Source organism: Scophthalmus maximus, chromosome 11 (assembly GCF_022379125.1).
Source record: "Scophthalmus maximus strain ysfricsl-2021 chromosome 11, ASM2237912v1, whole genome shotgun sequence".
NCBI lineage: Eukaryota > Metazoa > Chordata > Actinopteri > Pleuronectiformes > Scophthalmidae > Scophthalmus > Scophthalmus maximus.
Window position 1 is genome coordinate 3,212,799 of NC_061525.1, and position 26,524 is coordinate 3,239,322.

The 26,524-nt window shown below is 40.9% G+C and overlaps 1 long non-coding RNA gene across 3 annotated transcripts in view; it reads left to right on the top strand.

Moving 5' to 3' along the window:
- Positions 1-26,524, top strand: part of LOC118299611 — an 87,291-nt gene that overhangs the window by 33,987 nt on the left and 26,780 nt on the right. For 2 of the 3 annotated variants that reach the window (XR_004789903.2, XR_007031712.1), the window contains one exon: positions 16,215-16,274. This is a non-coding gene — a long non-coding RNA (uncharacterized LOC118299611). Of the gene's footprint in view, positions 1-16,214; positions 16,275-16,350; positions 16,449-26,524 lie in introns of all 3 variants that reach the window. The other variant, XR_007031713.1, reaches the window with a different exon arrangement.

A 26,524-nucleotide genomic window follows, 5' to 3' on the forward strand; every position in this document is an offset into this window, starting at 1 on the left:
AGAGCCCGGCTGACTGGCTGAGGTCTGAGGCTTCAGTCTTTTCACTGTCATTGTGGGTTTCCTCCTAAGACATAAATACATGTCAGTGTGTGTGTACCTTTAGTACCATATTATATATTTTTAAACAACAAGACTGTATCTAATACAGACCTGCCAGATGTAGGTTCAGTATTGTGGTCAGGGTCCTTTTGACCACTTGGGATTGAGGGAACCAGTGGTTACTTCACTGCAATGAACAAAGTGGGCACTATTGTTTTCCTATCCCTATTAATCCAAATTCAAATGCACACAATATCCCATTTTTGAAGATGATGATGTTTCTCAACAATACCTGGAGCAATACACCCATTTAGTGCTGTACTGGTTTGAGTGTGTATGTAAAGCATTGTTTCATGGGATTTATTAAGAATGAATACAGAAAAACACCAGCCTTGTCCTTGACCCTATTGCTACTTGGCAATAATAGTTTTTTGTGCAAGATGTGCTGTGACATGGCATTCTGCCAGCTCACTATTATTCAGCAAAGGCCTTTTAAATGTATTTATGGTCCGAGAGAGCCTCAGAGTCTTCTGTTTTAGTTGCATCCTAAACATCACATTATCTTCGTTTTTTAAACGGATTCGTTTTTTGTGGTTTACATTTAAATGCATCTGGCAGACTCCGTGGTCTGGTCTTTGTGTGCAGATTTCATCTGAGCATCTCTTTGACTTTCAATACGTCTTCTTGCTATGCATTGTGAAAAGCTTGCACGCATTGTCGTCTGCGGAGGAAAATTGGAGCTACGTGGGCACAGAGAGAATTTGGACTGCGATAAAAAATATGTATGGGTTGTATTTGTGTTTGTTTGTCTTTCCCCCTGCTAGTCCCAGCTGTCTGAAGGTCATGGCATCCCCATGCTCGGCTTCATGGAGAGCTGCCAATGCTGACGGCTGCAGCTACTGCTGCTGCACTGTCTGTCTGGCACTTGCTTCCCTCACTGCAGGGCCTTGATTAAGGGGCACAGCTACTCCTCACCTGCTGGAACCAGCCAATACCAATACAGCAGCTCCAGCCAGCCAATACCAAAGCAGGGAAAGGTTTGGAGAGGCTGGAGACAAACTGGCAGCCAGACGACAAGTGTTGTTGTTGTTGTTGTTGTTGTTGGTTTTTACTCTGGCAAAAAAAGAGAGAAGAAAATATCATAGAGGAGGAGTAGAAGAAAGAGTAATACGATGGGGGGTTAAGGAGGGGGGATTCGGGAATTTGGAGGGAGAAAAAAGAAGAACAGCTTTTGAAATGGTGACAAGGATGAGCAGACTTGAGGAAAAAAAGGCATGGAGACTGTACTCGTTTGCTTGCGCACACACACACACGCGCGCAAATATTTTCATCCTTTTCAGGCTGCCTTAGTGAAGCTGTCAAGATGAAAAATGAGCTAGTCAAATCTAATAACATGAAAAGTTAAGAAGCAAACTTTTCATGCAGAGCTGTGGGGGAAAGTGTTGATGAGTGTGAACAGAGGCGACGTGCAGTTTTTGTCAAGAGCTGACGCATTGATCGTATTGCTTTGGTGCAGTAAAAGTATGAAAGGATTCCCCACAACATTGATTGATTTGCTGCCTAAGCAAACACATTGAGAAATAGTCGTTTAACAGCAATTTGAACACGTCACCAAATGAATCACTGACTGATATGCAGGTCTTAAATGATGGATTGCACAGTGAAACAAATGCGTTCTTTCATTTGAAGTAAATGGGAAAAATAACTTTGGCTAAAGCTGTACTTTTATTTATTTAATTACTTTCAATAACCATAATGGGAATTTTTGTATCAGCACAATACCTTAAAGCTGTATTTAGTGCCAACTTGCTGGCAGTGGAAGATCGACAGATTATTTTAGTTTTTTGCAAGCGGTTTTGTGTTTACACATCCAGCTGACAACGTGTGCACTCATTTGGATACATTTTTTCCTGTCACCTGGAAAAGTCCAGTATTTACTGTATTCCAACTTTTGTTTTGGTCTCTTTAAATCCCAAAAGCATCAAAATTTGATCACTATAACATCTGGTAATCTACTGGGAGTCAAAAGTTGCATTCTAAAACAGAGAGGAGCATATGAAAAAAGTAAGTATTATTATAAATAATTCAACACAAATTATAATAGAGCTAAAACAATCAATAATAATCTGATATTATTATCTTTTAATTATTATAATAATAATTTTGAATTGGCCTATTATTATCCTGGTGACCGCCATCAATGAAATCACGTTTTGTTGTGGATTTTCTTTTTCTTTTTTACAAGTATGCAGCTATATAAAGAATGTGTTCCAGCATTCAGTCCACAAAGGCAACATAGATGACGAAGAACCGAGTCAAAGTACGATTATTATAAGTAATGAAAGAACAGGAATACAATTAAAAACTAAAATTTAAGCTCCATTTACAGTTATGATAGTTTTGAAATGGGACGTGAAAGTGTATATGAAATATGGACAGTCCGATGAAAAGTGCAACAGTTAAATGACATATGCAACCAATAAAAATGCTGAAAAACTGTGCAATGTAATGTTTAGTTGTATTACATCTGTACGATGATTAAATGAGGAATGTGTGACCAATAAGACAATAATATAACAGTCGAGGTGGGATGAAACGAAATGTACAGTGAAGAGCAGTTTGTTAACAACACAGGTCTGCAGCACAGCTGCTTCTGGAAAGAAGCTGTTCCTGTGTCAGCTCGTGGAGGTTTTATATAGATCTCAGTCTTTAGCCTGAAGGAAGAAGCTCAAAGAGTCTGTGTCAGGAGAGGGATGGGTCGGAGTCAGAGATGATCACACCAGCATTCTGCTTGAACCTAGTGGAGTGCAGCTGATCAATGAGGGGCAGCCTGCATCCGATGGGCTGAGTGAATTATGTGCTGAATGTCCTGTTTGTTTTGCTGCACTATACCAGGCGTCGATGATTGATGTGAGGACAGACTCAATGATGTCAGTTTGGAACTGGATCAACGCAGCCTGCGAAAGGGCTGAGCTTCTTCAGCTAGAGAAAAAACATCCTGGAGAAAAACATCCTCTGTTGGGCTTTTTTTCTGCTTTTGGAACTCATGCTGATGTCTCATCAAGTGGCAACCCACCATGGCATCACCCACTGCCGTTATGAGTACAGAATTTTGACCATTGCAATCTCTGTTTTTTGGAACCAGACATAGGAGCTCATACAGTCTATGAGTCCCATTTAAAATGAGACGTGTGCTCTCCCTACCTCAGGTTTTCCACCTATGCACATGGAAGGGCAGGGACGTTAGGTTAGCCTGGTATGGTTGTTTTGGGGGGGGGGGGTCTTTAACTTCTCCGCTCCCTGCCTCACAATCCGTGAAAGGCTCATGAAAGGGTTGAGATGTATGCCTTCCCTACCTCAGGCCCTGCGATTATCGAAATGAATTCATTTTGACAACAGTGGTCCTGACTGTAAGTTATTTAGTTAATGTTGTTTTGCCTTTTGGTAAGGGGCAGACTAGAGACCATCTCGCAATGGAATCACCCCAGCTGCAACAGCCATCAACATGTGGATGTAAACCGCTCCGTGAATACTCACATTACATGAGTACTCAGTAGACAATACTGCATAAATACAAGTACTCAGCACTCATGAGTCATACCACACCCATGTTCGAAGTCAGCTTCCATTCTCCTTCACGCTCGACAGGGGAGGTTGAGACCAAGGGTATTTAGTTGATTGCAAAATCTGCAATCTCACCACTTGAAGCTACTACATACTACGGCCTACACCGCATATGAACAAAATGGATTGTAGTATGCAAGTGCAGGTGTCTCTACTGTCGGTGTGCAATTGCGTAGCTATCCGTGTCCATGTTTGCACAGAAGTATGGTTATATGAAGGTTTTTCATAAATAATTTCTATTAAACGGAAAAAAAGGGAGGGTCTGTGCTGGCAATTTGATACGCCGTACTGTAGATAACTGAATATTTTAGCGAAATCTCCGTTTTTATGTTTGCACAGAGATGTGAGCAGCGTGGAGGAGGGGCTAGGCTGCCAGACTGCTACACTGACACGGAGAGACACTTCTCTCCTAACAGTTCATCTTCACCTTCTGACAGAACCTGCTGGTGAAGATGACCTGACCTACATACAGCATTCACACACACGCACAGGCACACACACACACACGCACGCACGCACGCGCACACACACACACACACACACACACACACACACACACACACACACACACACACACACAATGACTGCATAAGACATTACGTTGACTTACATTTTTCTTATAAGTTTCAAATAATTCGACTGCCTACAGTTGTATATCACATGTGTGCATGTAAAAAAAATGCATTCACGTACATTTTTACTCCATAAAGCTGCCTCAGACATTTACTTAGGATATGTGATACTGCTCTCCTTATCTTGCTGTCCTATACTTAATCAAATTGAACCTACCAATATTAGTTCTGCACGTGCCTTATTTTAACAAGAAATGGAGTTTAATATTTGCTATAAAATATTTTTTTCCCAAGACTGGGGACTGGTTGGCTTTGCAATCTGCAATAGCCTTTATTACGGCCTGCCCCTGAATATTTTATATTTTATTTTAACAAATATTTCCTGTTATTGTTTTCTTGTAACATAACAGCACATTCACAGTGTCACATAACTTGAGTTAACATTTCCTTGTAGAATCAGGTTTGTAAAGTAGGCACCAGTTTGTCCCGAATGTAATTAAACTTCAATTTATGTTGATATACAGCTGCTGGCTGAGGAATTATTTGTAACCATCATTTCACAAGCTCATATATACTCTTCATAACTTTAACCATAGCATCCATAACCTAACACAAAGCTTACCTTAAAACATATCTTCAACTTAAAATTCAATTACAAGTCCCAATAATGTAACTGTGTATACAGATTGAGGTCCCCACAACATGAGTAATACCTGGCCACACACACACACACACACACACACATGCAAGAGGATCTGCAGTGTAGCTGCACTCGAGAGATAGAACACTGATGAATGAGACAGATGCAACTTTCAGACTCCAACAGTCCCCAACAGCCTTGAACCTGCAGTCTTTTTCTGCTCTGTCTGGTATGCATGGAACACTCATGTTTTTGGTGTGTACTGTATGTGTATGTGTGTGTGTGTGTGTGTGTGTGTCTTGTAACAGAACAAAGGATCCTTTTGTCTAACAGGCCCGTGGCTCCAATGTCTCCTCCACAAACATATTGTGTTCTGCATGCATTTTCATGTATGCTCATGTGTGCTGCCCACATATGTTCCCTAGCTTACTGTTTATCACAAGAGAGCCGAGTTGCAGTTCAGTGTGTTTGTGTCCCTGCGGAGCACAGCATTCGCCCCGGGCCGGGCAGACTTTAGGCTTCCTGCTTTTTGTCAGACCCCCCTCGCCTTTCTCTCCTCTGGCTATGATCTACTAGACTTCTGCTGCAGTTAATAGTAATCCTGGTCCTGACAGCTCCTTAAAACAGCTCTGCTTCTGTTGTCGTACATTGTTATTGTTATTATTTTTTCAGATTTGTATGCCACAGGCTTGGAAAAAAGTGCCCATTAAACGTCGAGAAGTTGGAGTATATCAATATCATACAGGAATTTAGAAGTGTTACCCATTTTACTTGTTAACTCAACAAGATTAAAATAAAATGTGAGTTTTATTGATTTCAAGCCAAATTCCACTTTTCAATTTTCATATTGTATAATTGAGTTTATACTCACGCTTGATTTTTGCTTACTTGGAGTCTTTTGACTTAAAATTATGAGTTGAATAAATAAAATGCAAAAAGTACACTTAACTCATTAAATGCAGAAAAAAAATTAGAAACAAAACTAGCATGTTACGAGACATCACATCATGTAATCTTCATTTTTTTTCATTATAATTAAATTTTTTTGTAATAAAAAAAAAAACATGATGTAAACTTATTCTGTGTCTTTAATACATGTTCTGTCAAGTCATGGTTGATTCTGTTCATAATAATGGTGGCAATGATTTATCCCCGTAAACATAACACAAAGTTACTGGGAGCAGTATTGCAAGTTGTCTTTGGTCTGACTCGGGTACAAAATGGCTTGAACAGCATCAGTCGTCATGTCAAATTACTCTTTAAACTGAGAAATATAAACGGAAAGCAAATCTGTCTGCAAAGATTGTCAGTTTGAATCGTAGAGCTAACTTCGTATATTGTTTTTTTCATGTTCAGTTAACATAACTCTGTGTTGGATCCAGGTTTTTTGGGGTGTGACCTACTTGGAACTCAAAGTCAGGACATCTCTTTCTTGTTGCTTCAGTTGTGACCACCTAAAAAAGAACACCTCTCACAAGCCACCCACCGTAAGTGTAAAATGTAAATCACCAGAGGAAGTTTAATAACCATGTATAATGCAGCTTGGTATCTCCAATAAAAGAAAAATGCTGCAGGCAACATGATGGGCACACTGACTGGACCCGTAGCTGGAAAAGTGATTCTACACATGATGGGGATGCAAAACTGTGAAGAGAGTGGACCAGTAAAACAATATCTGAGTGTCTGCTCCAATACTACAATACTTTATACTGAGTTTGTCAGTGCAGTCTTTGTTAAGACAAGGAGCGCCAAGCCCTGAGAACAGCAGGCTATTAGGGTTGGCTGCAGAGTGTGATACTGATGGCTACAGATACCATATGGCACTGGGAACTAGATACAACGCAAACAAGCACAGGACACGGGGATGAGCAGACACAGACGATGGGATTACATAGGCTGTATACTCTGTGTGTGTGTGTGTGTGTGTGTGTGTGTGTGTGTGTTTGCATATTTCAGATACTGCATGGTTGTAGGTGTACGTGTCTGTACAGTATGGCAAGGGCGTGCAGCCGAGCATGAGTAGCTTACAGTTTTCAGCACCAAATATCAGATCAGTTTGTGATCACGCTCAAGGAAGACAGTCACGTCAGCTGCTGTAAACACTGGATGCTTTGAGCAGACATTTCTTAGAGTCACGGCTACAGAGCAAATTGAAGGATAGACATAATATTAATGAGAGTGAATTAAAGAGACACATTCTTGACTCATGACACTTGAATGGAGCTGTTAGCATCAAATTCCTAAAGCACATTGAAGTGTCCAGACATTAGCAAATAATGGATGAAGAAGAGGTGAAACCTTGACATGATGCAAAGTGGGCTGTTGCTTCTCTGACAAGTTCATTACAGTACTTACCATGTATGCACTGATGCATTGAACTTGCCTTGCAGCCTTAGGCTCTTTTCGGAACTTTGCATCACCATCCGCCCTGGGTGATCAGGCAAACAGATGTACAGTAAGTACATGTGTGAACGCAACTGAGGATGCCTTTGAGATGTCGGAGGTTAGGGCCAGTGGTTAGCACTGTCGACTCACAGCGAGTAAGTTCCACGCTTCATCAAGCTGGCGGCGGACCAGGGTTTTTCTGTGTGGAGTTTCATGTTCTCCCAGTGATTGCGTGGGTTTTGTCTTGGGTACCTATGGGGCCTACTCAGCTGACATCCACTGGCCCCGCAGTATCTGTTGATATGCTATGCTGGTCTGTGACCATTCCTAAGACCACTTGGAAATTGAAGATCAATCCAAGAATCTCCAGACCCATTGGCATATTATTATTCATGTGTAGAGAGAGTCTTGATGCATTAACAATCCCTTATTGCTTCACAAGCATCTGGAGACCTTTCCCTGTCCCTTTTGTTTTGGGTGCTCCGGCGTCCTGCCACAGTCAAAAGACATGCAGTTTAGGTGAATTGGAGACTCTAAAGTCCATTTCCGGTTCCCCGCAGCACTGGAAATTCAACGCGAACGTGAGGTATTCTGGACCGTTTTCTGCAACCGTATTTAATGCTGCGTCTATTATACCTCGGAATTGGGACCCCGGAAGTCGGAGTGGTGATTTGTTTCCGGCCTCCCGAGTCGCAGTGGAACCGGAACGCAGCACAACACGACACAGCAAACATGGAGACTTGAGGTCGGGTCCTCCTAATGTTACTATATATAACTGAACTGACGAAGTTGACGAAAAAAATCGGTTCTTTGTAGCAGGTGATTATATATATATGAACACACACGTATGGACAATATATTAAATTTCTGTGAATACGTTCTTTTAAATATTACACACTGTAGCTTTAACACTGGCTTTGGATAACACCAAAAGAAAATAAGAATAAACATGTTAAATCCATCCCTCCCCTTGACCTTCTTCATCTGAATTCATGAAGACGTGATTGGCATGGCTACTCCAAGTTTTTTTTTCTATAAAGTTTTTGAAGTTCTGATGATTGTCCTGAAACAAACCTGTAATCATTCAACTTTGTTTTTACTTGGCCATAATAAAATCAGAAAAAGGCGCTGCCTCACACTGCTGTCCTAGAAATTTTTCACGAACTGCTGTTGTGTATTCTGTTTGAAGCCCAGGCTTGACAGCTTCATTTGTGAGGTGTCTCAATTAGGCAGAATATTTCTGCTGACATATCTTGACGCCCAGACTGTCTGACTAGAACATGAAAGCCCAGACTTAAGGAAGTCATCACACACCTCGGCAGAGAGAGACAGACACATGCCCGCACACACACACGCACACACACACACACACACACACACACACAAACGCACACACACACACTAAAAATAGAGGAAGCTATCCTGCTAACACTAGTTAATGCTCCTCACCCTAGACAGCTGGATTTGCATATCTTTAATGTGCTTTTTTTCCCCCTCCTCTCTCCTGCCCTTCTCTGAATTTCTTCTCTTTCTCTGTCCGTCCTTCTGTTCTGTTCTGTGTGAAACAGTCTGGTCTCTCATATGAATTCTCTGGAGGGTTTGCAGTGGAGCATTTTGTGTCAGAAAAGCAAGAAAAAAGCAGAATGGACAGGAAAAAAACTTTTGTGGTAATTAGATACCCACCCACCCCAACACACACACACACACACACACACACACACACACACACAAACACACCTCTCAGGTCTTTCAGGCCACTGTAATGGTCTCCATCTGGTTTGAGAGGAGGGAAAAGAAAGATATTAAGTCCCTGGGCTGTACAGGACGGCCATCTGGGCCGGGCCACTCCCACCACTCTGAGGCCACTCCCACCACTGTCCTAACAGACCAACAGACCGGCCCACTGGCCCCAGTGCACGCCTTGAGCCCATGTCTGAAACAACAGCTTCTATAGATCTTGGCCCGGCTTGCTCCGATAAGCCCGTGTGATTCTTCCAGAATTCAGTGTTATAGTCAGTAAATATGCTGTGTCACTCAGCTAGCAGACTGGAGCAGCTCCAGTTGGAGTCCAGCCAGAATACATCGTATTTATTAATCACAGGGGAAATATTTGTCCTCTCCCCGTCAGGCCTCCTTCACCAGGATTGGCAACCAGGACCCTGACATCAGCTATCTATGAGATAAAGCATTTGATTGGTGGAGCATCCTGTGAGTGCAGCCTGGAGTTAGTGCTGACTGGAGGGTTCATTTCATGGATAATATGTCCCAACATGTTACCAATGTTACTTTACTTACTAATAATAGTAGCCATTATCTTTATAGTGAATAATATTATTTCAATTAAAATACACTTACTTTTCATGTATAACTTACAGTTGTTTTTGAGGGTATTTTGAGCCAGTATTTTTCATTGATCCACTTAAACGACAATGGAGAATATTTAGAATATGAGAGAATATTACAGTATGTATACGATTTGCAGCCCTTCTTTTGCCACTTAATCACCAAGTCCAACATGGATGACATCATGATGACTTTCATCAGTGTGATTTCTTGTTTAGTTATGGTATTAATATTGTTAATGGACATTTTGACAAAGTGTATTTGTCAAAATCTGGTACAAAACTTCTGTTGTCTGCAAAAACATACAAATATTTTCTTCCAAATGTAAGTGACAACATCTGTTGTCACTGATGTTGACTTTCTTTATAGTAATTGTCTGTTGTGAAGACATCATGTCCCATTCATCTGGGGGAGTCATTTCTTGAGTTGCGTTTATTCAAAATAAATATGCAGAACAAATTTCACATCCTGATGTATTGCTTAAATTATAGCATCAGACCAGACAACCTATCTGCAAACCTGCAGACTTAATTATACAATCTGTCATTTTCTGGCTGATTTTCAGTCGCAGTTTTTTAAGCTTTAAATTAATTGGGCGGAATCTTATTTGAACTGGTTTTCTGAAGATTTAAATGAGACTAAAATACTTGCTGTACTCTTGTCCACAGTTTGACTTGAACTACACTAAAATAAAAAAGATTGACCAAATATGACTATCACTAACAGCTAACAAATCTGAAAATAGATTAGATCAGGTTTGTGTTTCCGTCTAGTAAGCAGACTCTCAAGATGAGGGTTTATAATAATAGATGGCAAATGCTTAACCAGACCACTCAAACCATCTTGAACTAAACACAAAACAGAATCTGAGACCCAGAGCTTCTGCTGTTTATTTATTAAATAACCAGCAGCGAGCTGAAATGTCTGATAATCTAAACAAAGCATGACCTCCTTAAAAGCCCTGCAGATATAAACAGGCCGTCCACCACGAGCTAACTGTATACAGCAGATCCAGTCGCGCGATTTTAAATAAAGTGTCCTGTCATTAGGACATATTTTGAATACAGTTGTGTCCTGGTATTTGTAGCAGCAGGTATCATCAGACTGAATTCATTCAGGTTTTCTGAACATGCTCCATTTACTCTTCAGGGAAGATAGTGGTTATTAGAGTGTGACTCTGCCAGTGTAGGGAAAAATTAAGAATCCCTTACTGTGCTTGCAATAATCATTTTTGGATGATAAATAAATCTGACCATAATACCCAGCTCCTCAGTATCAAAATAAGGTCGCGCGTATGAAACTAAACTGAATAATCACCAGACTAGTCTCAGTCACAAGCCCCAGCATAAATCAGAAGAGTTAGCACACAGTTAGCGACTAGCTGGTGAACACAGTGGAGAATGTAGCAGTTAAATAGCAGATATATTTCCTCAGGGATTGGTGGTGAACAAACCAGACATAAAGGAATTATAGAATTATATAAGACAGCAGCCTACATCCATCACATGGTCAGAATCAGGATTCTACAGTAAATGAATATTGTGGTTTCCCTGTGTCAGCTTCATGTTTTAGTATGCAACCTGATAATCACATTTTTTTCAAAAAAGAAAAAGAAATTTATATATATATATATATCCTTTGACTCCTGAATCTGCCGTGACCGGTTGGGGTGAGAGGAGAGAAGGGTGAAAAGAGGGGTAGAGAAGAGAGAGGAGATTTTTATAATGACAATAATAATACTGACACTGATGTAATGACATTGTTTATAATAACAGTTGAGTAGTGTCGCATTTGGATGCAGCTCTGGAGTCAGAGATACCTGAGAGGGTGGGATCAAGGCAGGTAGCATTAAGGGCCTTGACTACAGGCCCACAATGGGATGACCTGGAATCGAACCTTGACCTTCTGTACGAAAGTCAGCGGTATAACCCAATAAGCTATGCCAGCAGTCAGTGATCTAATGAGCAGAGCCAAAAGTTGAACTTATGATACTTTATTACAAATGTTAATAGAATGTTGAACAAGGGTTCAAGGGTTCAGTTCCCTCATTTCAATCTAGTCCATACATATTTTACTAGATTGAGAATTCAAAACTAGTGCAGTGGTGCTACTTGTACAGACAGAGACCAGTCTGTACTAATTAAAATCAGTACCGGACAATGAAGAACATTCATACCACTGCTAGACAAGAAGTGAAATATTCTTGACATTGCAGCGGCCACAAAATTACTGGTTCTGCTTTCACTTAATGGGAGTCAATTGACTCATGGCTTCATTAGCACTGCAATCTGCAACTCCCTCCCATTTTGTCCTGTTTCGTTGTTGTGCAGTGCAGCTCAAGGGGGACTGAGCACATTTAGAGTGAGATCGTCAAGGAGATTAATACGTTAGTTTTTCTTCGGAATCGCCGGGCACTTCTAACAGCTTGGTTTTTCACAGGTTCTCATTTGGAACTCAAGAAAACAGATTGTGGCTCGTTTGCTGCAGTGTTGAATTGGTAATCAAAAAAAAGGTGGCTAAATGCCATAGCAGATACAAAAAAATAGTTGGGCATTGTTCAACTTCTGTATCATGAAATATTGTAGGCTGGCATCAGATGAGCAACTGTGCACACATGACATTGTTCTGCTTCATCAAACTGGCTGCTCTAGTTGTACAAATACAGTATTCAGACAGAAAATGCGCCCTGAACAGATATGAACATCACATTCAAAATTGTTTTGTTCCCCCTGGCAGAAAACTCTTAACTTCATACATTTTGCAACAGTCAGTTAATGGACTAGGACAGCATATCAGGATCATAGTAGGTTTGGTAGGTATGTATGTATGTATGAGCTAGGGGAGGGAAGATGGTTATATTGTAAGTAAATCTTAAATTTTGAAGTTGTACATTTTCAAGAACTCTCTCTTAAATGGGCAATAGGGCAATTTCAATCCGATACACTTTTTGTAAAATTCAGCGAATATTTCCACACGGTCCGCTCGCTGTCAGTTCTGTGTGTGCACAACATTTTTTTCGGCTCAGTCCTGCCTCTGCAAATTTAAAGCAAAACAAAATGGTGCAAACCGCACCGCACAACACTGTTTGCAGTTTGTAAAGATCACTCCCCGACACCTCAAGAGACGCGCTAGCAACAGACAGATGCACTGGTCAAAAACAAAATCAAAAACAAAAAATCTTTCTCCAAAATCGCGTACTCCTTTAATTCTTGGATTAAAAAATAAAATAAACTGTTTGCTGTTGTCAAGGAGACCCCTGCAGCAGATAAGTATATAACCAGATTTAGCAATAAGGAAATGCCTTATTTTATTTGGGCCTAAAACATGTTAAGTTTGAATCTAAATTTATGAATTTTCTTCTAAATTTGTGAGTTTAGGCTCAGAAATTTATGAATTTGTAATCTCAGATTTCTTCATTTTTTTCTTCGTCAGTGATTATCTCCTCTAGTGTGCCTATGCCTTTGGCCTCTGTGTGTCTGGTGTGTTTGACGTTGCCTCTGTCTGTCGTTCTGTTTGCGGTCTGTCTGTCAGTGACCCCTGACTGTCCCTCTCTGACTCACAGCAGTCATCCAAGTTACAATATAAAGCCGCTCAGCCAGTGGAAGAACGCTGGGCATGGTGCCAGCCAGCCAACTAGGGCGCCAGTTGGACAGTCCATCAGTAGCATTAAAGACATGTTATCCACCCGAGTGTGTCCGCCTGGACCTGATCACCTGTCTGCACCCCCTGTGCTGCCCCAACTCACTCAGGGGCCCTGGGTAAAGTGCACACAGTCCCCTTCTTGCTTTATCAGCATGGCTCCCAGGCATCCAGCCTGCTGCTAGGTCTCTTAAAACACGTACACAAATAAATGAGGAGGGTGCTGGAAATAACTACTTTCTCATCTCCAGCCAAGGTGCCCTGCTGGTCAGGTCATTGTTTTTAAAGGGACAGGGGCCTAGAAAAAAAAACCCTGCTGAACTCCACTTGTTTTTTTTTTTTTTATCTTAAAGAATACAAAGTCAGCAAAGTTAATTTCGTCCTACTGTAATACAAAATAGATGATAGGCTCTACTGGGGCTTAAAAGGACTGTTTCTTTCCTGTTTTGACTTGCTTTTATCATCACAGCTAAAAATACTTCTGTTGCTCTACGGATTCAAAATACTGATTTGTTCTGTCTTGTCCTCATTCAGTCCACTTTGATTTAATAGTCAGTGCTTTACAGAACTGCTGATATAATTGCTGTTGAATGGCTTGGAGCGTCACTTCAGGGGTCAATTCTGAGGCAAAAAGTTTCAGCCATTAACCTTAAGTTAACAAAAAAAACATTTCTAGCACTTTAGTGTTTCCATATTATCCTGATTATTGCGATTGCCGCTTTGGAGCCACTGCCTGAAAACGACATTATAAAAACGAAAAATAACATAAGGTATAGTCATAGATATCTAGAATGCAAAATATAAGTGTGTCCTGCTGCCATGTGACCCTGACCAGCATTAGCAGTGGAAAATGGTAAAAAGAAAAAGCTCCCCAATCTAGGTGGATTTAACCACAGTGGTCACAAATCACAGTGGTGTCCAGAACTTGGCTCCGAATTAGTCTCCATATGGCAGAAATTATTAAAAAAATAGACATGTTGTAGTCAGGCTTTGAGGACAGACACACAGTCGGTATATCAGTAACAGGTAACATACAAAAATCTGACTGGACTGAGAGTGACATCTTTGTAAACAGTTTGAGCTGCAGGAGCTCACTGAGGATTTGACTTACTGACTGTCAAAGATACAAAACACACAGACTTAAGTTGTAGTTGCAGCAGTAGACATGACACACGGACTGTATAAAAAAAAATGGACTGGAAAATTAGACCAATGCGGAAACCTGTATTCTCTGGAATGACCAGCAGAGGGCGACTCACTTGCTATAAAAATAAGTACGTTTCTATAATCTGTGTAAATCTATGAGAACATGATTCCAATTCTTACTTGATTTATAACGTCAGTAAACATTTAGCTGAGGAGTTTATGGTCTCAGTCGCTAGTTTCAAGTCTTCTTCAATACAGCATGATGTTCATTTTGTAAATTATGGTGTCATTTGGAGTCAAAAAGATGATAAAGCACGTTATGCATTGGCGCATGGATACAGCGTGATTGACATCTAGTACCGTCATACTGGTGCACGGTTTCAGGTGTAGGTGGGCGCGCAGTGGAAGACGTCTTAGTCAGGCCCACATCCCGCTCCTACATCTGGTTCCAAATAAAGCAAGATGGCTCTGGTCAAAATGCTAAACTGGAGGCTTAAAAACGACAGTTGACGAACCAATGGGTTACGTCACGTTGGGTTTATTTGACACTTACTTAGAGCGATAATGCTCAGATGGTAGCTTTCTTTAGCAAACCATCTTCAGGTAAACATTAGCCTTGAATACAGGCAATCTGTGTAGGCATTTTTAGACTTTGGGTGAACTGCCAGAAAGGACGTGTGACCTGAACTATTTGTTTGTTCTTATACTATGTTAAGAAAAATCATTTTTGCAAGTGACTTGTGTTGGCAGAATGATGTTTTCACTTGAAGGCATTCAAATGCTCTAAGCCTTAGAGTCTACGGCAAAGCTTTATCTACCCTGTAATGTCAGTTTAGTGGAGTTGGTTTCCCTACTAAACTAGAGTATTGACGGACCCAGTTTAGTGGGAAACCTGGCGGACTGTGGGTATTTGTTGGACAAGTTCTCTTTAAATCAGCACCTGTTTAAAACTTTTGACGGACTTTTGGCACTATACGTGTGACATTGCTAAAATGTGTTTTATTTTCAAAGTATCTCAATCGTAATTCTTGATTTCACAACCTTAAATTGTTACTTACATCTTAGAACTGAGACAATAATGTTAAATCTATTAGCAACATCTGCGTATGTTTTTACTGCACATCAGCTTAGAAATTGTGGAACAAGAAACTGATAAAGAAGAAAGTTTAAATTGTGAAGTTGGCAAGCAAAAATTAAACCAACATCTAGAATTTAGTTTGAACCAATTGACAGTATTTATTAGAAGCTCAGCGCGCTGCAAACCACCAACCTTAGTTATTCGATTAGAACCCATAAAATGAACTCTGTAGGCATAATAACTAAAACATCTGAAGTTTAACTTTTTTATCAATATGCATTAGAACTATCTGCTCTCATTTTTACTTTGCCAATTTTTTTAGCCATGTGATACAATCTCTTCATTCTCTCTTCTAATTCTACCATGACACCAATTTCGCCAGTTCCACCTATGATGAACATGAGATAAATTATTTACAATAGACCTGAATCCTTGACACAGCAGCTGTAGAAAGAAGAGCACACCCTGTGAGTGACTTAGAGTTTTAAAGAGTTTTTCTTGTGTTGTTATTGGTGGCAGCTGAATGAGCTTTGGTGAAAGAGTGACTACAGGGTTTAGTCAGTTTTAACCCAAAAAACTACAGTCACGGTGAATATGTTCGTAGGAAAATCCCAATTTTTCTTCCATACAGATAGGACTTGAAATTATTTGGTTTTGCGATATTCAAATAGATCATGATATACAAGATTGCTTGTACCAACTCAAAATTTTAAGTTTCGTTTGTGTTCTCTTTTTTGGGCATTCACAGCAGTGACTGCGGCCGATCTTGCTGCTGAAAGCTGAAGGCCTGTAATGGGATACACAGAAGGTAAGGCAATTACTGTCACAGTACTAGCTGTGAATCTTTCTTTTAGGCTTCTGTTTTACTTTTTCTCTAAATGTAGGTCTCTGTTGCCTTTTGATATGGATGCGACACCTGCAGCAAAGTCAGCCTTGACAGCTTGCACGTGACCCACCATCATGTAGGCGTTCAACTTTGAAGGTACAATATTCATTGATTTTGAATACTGGCAAATGCTAACATGTGAAAAAAAAAACAATGGATTTCACCACCCACACATCTCTCCAATCAGAGGCTAGGCTGGTGTCACAAAGATATGCAAGACTAGTCTCCAGTAATTTTTGCTTTTAGAATGATATAATGTGAGGTAGTACAATGACTAACCCCAAGATATTTGAGGTCCAAAAATAACAAACCTGCTGAAAATTCACAATGAGAAGCACACCTGCTGACACTTTCGACATAGAAGGCGAAACAGCTTAATTCGTGGTTTGCTAAAAATGTGTAAAAAGCAGGGTATATTTAAAAGCGACAGCAGTAGCCTTTTTTAAAAAAAAATCTGTAACTGCTTCACTCATCAACAGATTCATGCAGTAAAACATCCCTGCAAATGTTAATATTTTCCACTGAGCACACACTTTCAGCTGGAGTGAGTGGAGCCTGGCACCTTGAAGCTGGAGCTCATTCGGCCATGTTTTTAGACAGAAAAGTCCTGATCACCCTGAATTAGTAGCAAAATAATCTTGAATACAGTCCGTGCCTTGGTTCTATCTGCAGTTTGTTCGATCAAGTCATAGTCATCTTTCTAAAACCAGCCTTCAGTTTACACTTACGACGTGTGTGTGGCCTAATGTTGCTGTACAGTTGAAAGATTTCTTACCTCACGCCAGTGGCATTCCCTGAGAGGAGGCATAGAAGCGGTAAACAGTGGAGGACATAATAGCCCACACCCACTTGAGACTCCAGTATTAGTCAAATCTAAAACCATCAATGTAGAGGTTCCATGGATCCAATAGTATTTTTTCCACATTACATTTTTCACATATTGTCTTCAAATAAATGCATCTGTTGGCAGAACTAAAGGGAACTAAACCTGCCATGTTGTTATGAGAGAGAGATGAAAGAGGACGTTAATCACAGACCACAGTATCAAAAGCAAATATACAAATCCATCACCACAACTTCATACTGCACTATAAGATCACTACTGGACTTCCTGCTTTTGTATTGAAAGATTGAACATAAATACATAATTAATTACATAATTTTAAATGAGTTTAGTAAGAGGCAATGTAGAAGATTGTGTTAGGAGATGAGTTAAAGGCTTTGTCTCGGTCCTGTTTAATTTTCAATTCAATTCAATTTTATTTGTATAGCGCCAAATCACAACGTACATCGTCTCAAGGTACTTTACATAGTGAGGTCGAGACCTCACAATATTACAGAAAATCCAACAGTAAGTTTATGATCCTAAAGTTTTTTTTATTGTTGCCTTGCACCAAGAAAACTCCAAGACTGTTGTAACAAGAAAGTGAATGAATTTGTCCTTTGTTCCTATGTCTGTGTCTACCAGACAAGGACCTGGAGCAGCCACGTGAGTTATGACTATTCCTGCCTTCTGGCAGGACCAAAGGCAAGGTAGTGTGACATTGTTAGTTTGGCAAAACCCTAAAGGCCCGAATGGATGGATGTGTTTGGCCAGTGTGTGACTTACACTCAAATACGTATTAGTCTGGGAACTCCCGGTTCATTTTCGATTTCCTAGAGGCGTAACCATGGACGCAGACGAATCATGTGACGTCAGTTTAGCGCACGGAAATGTCAACAGACTAGAGCAGAGAGGAGATGTCTGTGATGATGATTCCGCAATGTCTGTGAAGCAGTGTTGCTGTCTTTGTGGGAGAAAACTTAAGATACCGGGTACTTTTAGACAAATGCTCGTTCATCAGTGGCAGCCTTGGTTGTTTACAAAAGTTGCTTCTGTCCACGTAAATTGGTATAAACCCCGCCCATTATCAGATAATCAGTTGTAATTGGACCAGCAAGTTTTCTGCAAAGGGAAATCACTTCCCAATGGAGGGGTTCCAGACCGTATTTTGGCAGAGCAAATTTGAATGAGATCAGACATCAGAAAATATTTCTAATTTTGGAAGGCATTGACAGTATATTTTTACCTTTGGAGGACAATTTAATTTGAAAATATATATATAATATTATATATTCATTCATTCATCGTCTACCGCTTTATCCACTTAAGGGTCGCGGGGGGGGGCTGGAGCCAATCCCAGCTGACATTGGGCGAGAGGCTGGGTTCACCCTGGAGAGGTCGCCAGCCTATCACAGGCCCACATACAGAGACGGACAACCATTCACTCTCACATTCACACCTACCGTCAATTTAGAGTCTCCAATGAACCTGACCCCATTCTGCATGTCTTTGGACTGTGGGAGGAAGCCGGAGAACCCGGAGAGAACCCACGCATACACAGGGAGAACATGCAAACTCCACACAGAAAAGCCCTGGTTGGTTTGAACCGGGACTTGAACCCAGAACCTTCTTGCTGTGAGGCGAAGGTGCTAACCACTACACCACCGTGCAGCCTAATATTATATATGCAATATAATATTTCTAAAAGTGGTGGTAAAGCTCGCTTTGACCACCGCTGTTTTATGTTTTCTTGTACATCTGTACAAGAAAATGGTATCAGGCCCTTGTAAGTTCATCAATATTATTTACACGTACCACTTGTCATCAGCATTGTTTTAACCACTATCATCATTTATTTGACAGTCAGTGGCTCTTGAGTGCTGTGCACTGAGCAGATAGCTGTCATTCCAGGCAGCTCTTTCTATGAAAGTTAATGTTAATCTAAACGCACTGGGGTATACTTCCTCTATCTTTCCCTGCCAAACACCTCTCAGTGGTATTGTCTGTGCTGGCGTGCTGCAGCAGTTTCAGAGGAAGGAATTTTTGTTCTTCTTGAGGGCTTAAAGAGCTTGAGGAAGTCATAGACAGCGCCGTTCTCCCCCTTCCTTCCTGTCTCCTTCTTTCTTCTCTCACTGTTATCGTCAGTCTATGAAATAAGTGCATCACAATGTTCCCATACGGCCAAATACACCAGAGAACTCAAGTACTTTGCATGATAAATGATTCACAGTTAGAGACCAAGTGCTGTAGAGCGCTCTCCAGTGATACATTTGGCTTCTATTATAAAGGACTGATATGGGCTTTTTATAACTGCAGATCATCTAGTTATTGTTATCCAATTTTTCTAAATGAAAGGTGTGAAACAGGTTCATTGATTACACATTTAAAGTGTTGTAGAATTGATTACTCTTTGTCTATAGCATCAGAAGGATGTATTCATCATTTTGTCTATTCATCTGAACTGATGCAGCACTTTGTCTGAATTCCCCTGACTTACACAAGTATTGGACTCCCACTTTGCTGAAAACCCTGGTCAGCCAGCTGTATGTAGAAACAATAGTCAGAGCAGCTTGTTTACACATGCTGTCTCCTCAGACCTCTCATTTTACAACTTCTATGTCAGGGCACAGCTGTAGAGGAGAAGGGTTTTGTTTTATTAGATAAAAACTTTCGATCCAACACTTATAATTCCACAGTGACAACATCATCTTATTGCTCTAGGTTTGACAACGTTTAACAGGAACCTCTTGAGTTGTGTCAGGAAGGTCACAGCTACAAGGTAGGAATATACCTGATCAATATTTGTGGCTAAAGTTACACGTACAAAACTGAAACAGAAAGTTTTTTTTAATTTACGGTGTAATTTTGGCCCAATTTTTGCAATTTACTTGTACTTTATTGGCATGGTAAATGTTTTTCCTCAGCAAAACAAGTTGTATAACTCAAATATACATTGTCAAACTGCCCCAATCCTGGTCTGAGGACATCTACTTCCCATCTACTTCTGTCATTATCTTTTAAAGTACATAACATTTTGATGGTCTGTTTTACACTTGAGTTACACAAATATAATGCATATTTGGTGCATGTTCTCTTGTGCCACATAGTGGTGACATAAAGTGATGCAAAAGAGCTAGAGGCGTAGCTAGACTCGCGGCTACCGGCCGGCCGCGAGCTACGCAGGCTGGGCGGGATATCGTTAACGTTCTATCGCCCAGGCCTAATGTGCTCTGTGTGTACTTATGGAGAACGTGTTCGCTGTGCCACCCGAGTCTCTACGTCGTGTTTGTGCCTTGTCACGTGCGACTGTTGTCATGGCAGCGCAACGACATAGTTGTGCAACAGACCCGGGGAGGAGCGAGGCGGAGCTTTGCGGAACACGAAGGGAGGGGGGGTGAGGAGTGAGCAGGAAAGCGTTGGAATCGACCATAGTCTCACAGGGCTGTTTATACAGAAAGAGGAGGGTGCTGTGTGGCTTGATCCTTGAGGTGTTTTGACATGGAATGGCAAAGACATGTAGTGCACACACCTGAAAACCAATGTAACTTGTGTAAAAGGGGGCATAATATGGGCCGTTTAAGAACTTTACGTGACATACCTAGGTCCTGTTGTTATCACCTACGTGGGTTGCGTTTCCCTATACTTGACTTTGATTGGTTTGTAGATGGGCATTGGTTGTGTTGTCAATTCGGCGGGTAGCCTTTTCCATTTTTTTTTTCCAGTTCTTTTTCTTCTTCTATGATAGTTAGGTGACTCAACTTACTGTAATTGGTCCGAAAGTCAGAAACATCCCCAAAAGAGTTTTCACACTGTTAACTAACTGATCACATGGTTCAGTTTGATCCGGAACACCTCTTTAGGTCGGACCAAATTTTTGTCCATTTTCCGGACCGTGGCCCATGGCAGCCTTCACACCTGCAATTTCAGTCCGGACCAAACTGAAAGACTGAAGGTCTTGACAAAACAAGGTAGGTGTGAAAGCGCCCTAAATCATTCATGCTGTTTCTGAGTGTTTGCCGACTCATGGTTGTTTCCCTTGCACTGTGAAATGTGTCAAATACTTACTTTTTTAAAAGTCTATGCATGGCATGACAGTCTCGGTAGGGATATCGAAAGATTGAGGTTACAGTTGATAATAAAAGGTGAACATTAATTGCAAAATGTAATCTATTACCGTGTGTAAATCATCAAAACTATTGCTGTAAGTCTTCAAAAACTATATTTCCCAAGGAGTCTCTCCAACCCTGCATTGCGTTTCCATTTTCTTCTCCTTGCTTACTACCTGCCGTCCCTTAGTCTGCAGTGCCCCTTTTACTATTCCCCGTGTTCCATGTACAGTAGAACAGAAAGAGCAGTTTCTGACATGCCAGATTTATTGTCTTAAGTGCTGCTTTATAAGAAGTCTTGCCAAGAGCCATTGCCATTAATGTATTCATTAGATCAGAACTACAATTAGAAGGTTTGGGATGCTGTGACAGACAAATATTTCAGCGATAATCAGAAATCCATTTTTATTCATGATGACAAGCAGAATTCTATGGAAAAACGTGTCCTCTTTTACCTCTTCCAGCGCGCTGTGCAGATGTGTAACATCTTTCCATTGTGTTTTCTGCATTGGCCAACAGCATGCAAAGTTCATTACTAAGTAAGTAGCCAACCATATGTTATGTATTTTTTTTCTCTCCTTCCCCTTTGTTCTATTTAGCAAAGGCCACCCTTTTGTTGTAATGACAGCCTGCTAGCACATCCTGTGGCCCTCTGCCATTCAGTTCTGCAGGGAGAGCTTCCTGGCAACACTTAAGTCAAGTCTCCCACTGTATTGAGCTGTATCGCAGTTTGATCAAAGCAGACCTGATCTGGAAACACCAATGAGGTCATTCACAGAGACTGCATTTATTATGAAGGTGTTTGCAATTAATAATGCAGCATCAACTGTCAAATTGGGATTGAACAACTTCACAGATAATTTCTTCTCGCAGAAAGGCATTTGTTCTTCGCCAACACAGGCTTCCCTTACTCCATATTTTTCTCCACCCATGGCCCATCTTCAAACTTCTGTCTCTGTTAATAAAAGGTATGTCATGTAGGAAGTTTATTAGGATCTATCTCTGATGTGAAAACGGGGCTGCAGAACACATTATTCCATTTTTTTAGTAGAGTTGATGGTATTCGTAACTCGAGGGTGTAACTCGGCCAAATTTGGGCTGAAATAATAGGGACTGGCACCTATGATAAAAGTATGCCCTATATACATCCAATGGGAGTTTTCATACATACATTAGTGTCAACAATTCATTTTTCTACATACTGCCGAATTCCCATCTGGTTTAAATACACATTTACAGTACATTTCAACTGAGTTTGCTTCTTTATCAATCTGATGCAGATCTCTTTATAGATACATTTGCAATCAATTAACTTTCTTCATAATCCTAAGCCACATTTCAGAAAAGAATACCACAGACACAATTAGTTTTACTAAATCAGCTACTAAATTTACCAACTCCTGCAATGTTAGCTATTTATAAAGCTAATCTGACATATGCATTGTTACACTAGCCATTTGGTGAATAGTTGCATTTTTATAGTGCTTTATTCGCACTTTACAGCTGACCCCTTATTCACTTATTCACTCCCAGCATGGCAGTAAGCTAACGTACTTCTATTTTGAAGGAGTTAGTTTATTTAAGAAGACAATTGCAGCACCAGGTGCATGGTTCTAAGGGGTTGCGCTTAGTCTCTTAAATAATCATGGGTGTGTTTTGGTTAGCATGCAATAAACCAATCAGAGTGCCATCTCCCATTTTCTTTACACCCAGGTGTGGTTGCACCTTGCTGGATTGCTAGTATAATGACAGATATACCTGGTAGTTAGAGGGAACAATCCTTGTTGTGTTTGACTACATATGTGTATGTTGCCGTGGTTGATCAAATAGTAAGTAAATGTCATTTGTCATTACTGCGGCATGGAACAAGCAGAGTGTTACACCTGCCCTTGTAGGTGCAATTTGGTAATGCACCCTGAAGATCTGTGAAATACTGCACCACTGACTTCAGACCAGGTCATTTTCCGCTATGAAGTCCAACAAATTATTTGAGCCATCAAAGTGCTTTGAAGGAAGTGCTTGTGCGAGCATCAAAACCCCCTCTCGGTGAGTAGGTGCTCAACAATTTTTGTAACTTTACAAAACCGTCAACTTCACAAGCATCCACCTCACACAGCGACTGGCCGGGTGTGTGGAGATGACAAAGTAGGCAGGGGTTGAATTTCCTTTTTTACAATTGCAATCGTTTTTATTCCCGACACAGATACTTCTGCCACGCTTTGTGTGTATGCTGCAAATTCCTTAGAGGAGAGACTGTCAAGAAATTATCCCCATTTGAACATTTGTGTCCCGCAGTTACAGGTTTTTTTCACCCTTCCATCGAGTGTTGCTATAGTGAATGGCTATTTTTTCAGCCTTCAGACATGTACTGATGACACATCGCACAAACTGGTTCATTTCGAACACACCCAGGGCTGTAGGCCTTTTTGTGGTCCATTAAAACAAGCACAACTAGCATTTGATGGTTTCAAATTTCCCTGCCGTTGAAACCTACCTTACAAGGTTGTGGCTCAGCGGGTAGAGACGTTCCTCCACAAACTCGAAGGTCTGCGTTTTGATTCCAGCTTCCCCTATTCTGTATGCCGATGTGTCCTTGGTCAAGACACTAACCCTAAATTGCCTCTGACAGCTATTCCGGAAGAGTATGAATGTGACAGAAAAAGCGTGGAATATGTGCAAATGTGACTTGTGCTGTAAAGCAATTTAAAGTGGTCAATAAGTAAAAGCGCCATATAAATACAGTCCATTTACCAAGATTCCACGATGGCTTTGTATTGCATGCACTGCAACTGCCACACGTGTCGCAGAGCAATGTGACAAATAACGTAAGAAGATAATGAGTGCTCATCACACCGTTTGGTCTGTAATCCACTTAACCAGCCCGTCGTGCCTGGAGGCGCCAACACAGTCAATGTGCCCAAGACCAACAACATTGCCAAAGTTCTTAAGGTCTTAAGGTGAAACATGAAGTTCTCGTTAACTAACTGGTTGTGGGATTTTGCTCACTATAGCTCCGCCAAACAACTTTGTTGCATTCTAAACATTTAAGCTGTTAATACAGTAGATACAAGTAATAACTAACCAGCTCAGTGTATGAAGAACATAAGATCTCAAAGAAGTCAACTTGTTAACTGTTCTCCTAATATCCTGTTTTTCCCCCCGACCATATCATCATAACCACAGTATTTTTTTTATTTCCATATCTTTCCATTTGCTGAACCATAGTTTAGAAAGTATAACATTGAAAAAGTAAGAATTTTAAAAAGGCTGATATAAAAAAACTAAAGTTATTTGGGTTTTTTGCAGAATCATCAAATATCAGTATTCTAATATGGTGATAGACTTGATGAAGAATGGAGACTTAAAAAGACAGGGAAGTATAAAAGAAGGCCAGCTGACACTTTGGCACACTTTGCAGCAAGTGCAGCCCTGATAAGCCATGGAAACAAACAGGAATTGCCCCAAACATTCCTGAACCATATCCACAGGTATGAGTAGGAATTGGGGTTAGCATTCTCCACAGTGGAAAAAGCTCCTTGGCTTTCTTGAGCATTTTTGGGGTCATTTGCATGTAAGGATGGCCTCCTTTTTCTGAAAGGCTTGTCTCAGGCTTGCTTCATTCTGGCCTTGAAATACACAGAGTGACAATCATACATTTCTTTTTGTGTTTTTGTCTCTGGGTCTATGCCAGACTCCCTTGCTGCTGGCTCTGTGGAATTTCTGTCAGCATACTTGTAGGGCAAATGTCACATTGTATTTTCTCAGGAATGTGAATGCTAGTTGATGGTATTTTTTCTTCTTCTTCTTTTACCACAAGAAGATGCTTTACGGGGTATAGCAGTAAATCAGATTTCTCTTTTGAGCTCACTCTGGATATGTGCAGTTTTTAGTAGAAAGCTGTAAAGCAGGGGTCACAAACTGGCAGTACCGTAAGACATTTAAAGGACTTCTAATCAGGCATAATGACCCCAGCCCAGTAGAGCCGTCTGGGTCCTATTTTTGCTATCATATACTGTGTAGGTTGCTAGGTAGCGAGAAGCACGCAGACGGCAACACGCAGATGTAGGCGAAATATGGCGTTATCAAAAATCAGGAAAGTTGATATTTAAAACTGAGTCTTCCGAGCAGAGCGATCTACGTGTCTTAAAACATAACAATGACCACAAGCTCATAGTTTCTCTTTTGAATTCATGTCAGAGCCCTTCAACAGCAGCAGCATCCCAGACTGTGTCTGACAAATGCATGATGGGTATTGCTGTGGCGTTGGGGGGTGGTACAGAAAATCGACTGGCAGAGTAAGAAATGGCAGGCAGCCAGGTTGTCAGCTCACCGCAGCTGTCCTTCATATGGCAGTGGCAGGCTTGGGCACTAGGAAAAAGAGGTAACTATTACCTTACAGTTACAGATCAAAAAAGACGTAATCAGATGACAGATAGATTTCGAAAAAATGGGGATTATATGTAGGATTACAATCTTACGAAGTTGTTGCAGTCCAAACAATGTGGCGCTGAGAAGGCGGACACTGATGAGAAGATGCGTCAGGTGCGACACCAGCTACGAACATAGAGACAGCGTCACGCCCAGTGCTGCACCGGCTGCAACACACTCATACCGAGAGCGGGAGAGAGAGGGAAATAAGGCAGAGTCACGGCGGAGCTTTCCGGTTCACCACCATGGCCTTGAGATTAAAGAAAGCTGGCTGGAAATGTAGACAATATTTTGTCTTCGAAGCTGATAATGGGAACAACCTAACCATGCGGCTTATGCCTCCCGGCGCCGAAAATACTGTCACTTCCCAAAGACTCCACATCAAGTTTGAGGGAACGTTTACAGGTAAATCCAAACGCTCGCATTATTTACACAGACATTTACTTAGCTGAACTTAATGTGAGCTAACCTAATACTACTACCAGAGACGGTTTATCTGCTACTACTATGCCTACTACCAGTGAAAAATGTTTTGGGACCGTACTGTAGGTGGTGATGCTCGTGACCGGGATGCTGTGCGCGTAGAACTCAAACCCCAGACCTGAATACGTTTATAGCAGTTTAATTGAAGTTTGAGAGTAAAGTGTGAACAGCATACTTAACAAGTTAACAAGTAAATGCGATAATTACCGCTATTATTGCGCTTAACAAAGGAAGCATTTGAGGATGTGTGCACATTAGGCTAAACAATTTTACCAGCACGAATATGTAATATGTATGTAACGGAGAGTAATCAAGTTACATTACTTAAACAT